Source organism: Cicer arietinum, chromosome 1, assembly GCF_000331145.2.
Source record: "Cicer arietinum cultivar CDC Frontier isolate Library 1 chromosome 1, Cicar.CDCFrontier_v2.0, whole genome shotgun sequence".
Taxonomy (NCBI): Eukaryota; Viridiplantae; Streptophyta; class Magnoliopsida; order Fabales; family Fabaceae; genus Cicer; species Cicer arietinum.
Genome location: NC_021160.2, coordinates 45,701,041 through 45,702,884, shown reverse-complemented (window position 1 = coordinate 45,702,884; position 1,844 = coordinate 45,701,041).

Genomic DNA, 1,844 nt, shown 5'->3' with positions numbered 1-1,844 from the left:
TAGTTTGACACCGATGATCGATAATTGTTCCAGAAAAGTTTCTCCGTTTTTGTCCAAATTTCAGTATGTTGTTTTATTCATTTAGGTAGTCAAATAAACATACTTCCTCATATTTTTTAACCATCCAAATTTCTCTATAAAATACGCGACTTCTCTGTTTATAAAATTCCTTAGTTTGAACCATTCTCCTTCACCGTAAGTCTGATTTGAGTGAAACCAACGCCAAAACGACCGTGTGAAAAATTTCTATTTTATCCAATGATTTGTTTTATGATTTATGGTAAGTTTCCTTGACCGAATTTCGAATTTAGTTTTTAGAGTATCTTCTCGTAAACTATTTTTAACGTTTACCCATAAACTGTCGAGTTAGATCGATTGATGGGCAAAGAGTCAATGAACAAATGATGTTTGCTCGTGGAATCGTATTCGTGTGTGAAAGCTTCGAAATAAGGTAAGGAGTGCGAGAGCATTTGAATTCATGAGTATAATATATTGTGAGATGAACGGGAAAACCGTATTTCCCAACGATTCATTCGGGGCTCGCTACGTACTGCAGTAGCCCTTTGAGTGATAAATTAATTAATCTGCAAATAAGAAAATTGTGAGATTAAAATGTGAAATAGAAATATTTATAAGGTGTTGATTGATTTAATTTCGTTAAATGTGTGATATTTTATATTATTGTGATATTTAACATTATTGTGATATTTGATATTATTGTGATATTTAAAATTATTGTGATATTTGATGTTATTGTGATATTTGATATCATTGTGATGTTTGATTTCAAATGAATTTAGTGCATATGTTTGATTAAATGAGTTTATGTGAATGCAGTGTATAATGTAAGTTTATTTGATGATAATGTGTGATTTATGATATAAATCTGTGTTAAGTTTATGTGATGATAATGATGATGTTTGATTGATGATAGTGATTCTATAAAATTGTGATGAGATTATGTGATGAGATATGATTAATGATAGTGATATTGTGATGAGAATATTGAATTAACCCCATAGTTGATGAAATAATGGCGATTTCAATTTGTGTCTGAGATGACGGTTTTAATGGAGTATCATATACCAACGAGGGGAGAAAATAAATATTGTGAATTTGTGAAGTGGAGATTATTTTGTCATCATATAGGTAGGGTCTGACAATCCTAGTGATTCTGGGGAAGTACAACTGAATGAGTTTGATCGTGGCGGTCTGCTGTCGAGCCTTAAGGCAAGATTGTTAGACCTTGGAGATATTCGGGTGGGAAATTCCTAGGTGACTTGGAGTTAGCACTCCAAATGTCAGGAGCTACCACGCAACACACGTTTACCTCGATTGTCACGTATATGTGTCTCGGGTTGAGTTGAAGGGATCTATGAGGACAGGGCCAATTTGAATTGTCTGTCCACTAGGATGGTTGCATAGTATCAAGCCTCCTAACCAAGTACTTCAGAGTTAGAATGGTACCACATTGTGAAGTAGAGTCTAAGCTCATGCATAGCATTGCATTTACTTGTGATTGTTTTGTGGTGATTGATGTGTTTCAAAAGTAATAATAATTACTCTTAGATGATTTGATGCATATTATAATGAGATGATTATCTTACTTGAGTGAATTTGATGTTATAATATGATACTATTTACTTAAATATTTTGATATATCATAATGTGATTATGATACGGTCTATTATGATTGTTGCATGTTCTTCTTACTTATATTTTACTATTAACGTGATTTTGAAACTCACCTCCTTCGTTGTTTGTGTTTGACTGGCTTGGCCATGCGTTTGCGAAATCGCAATATTACAGGTTAATGAATCTTGAAGTTCAAGTTTGGGAGGAAC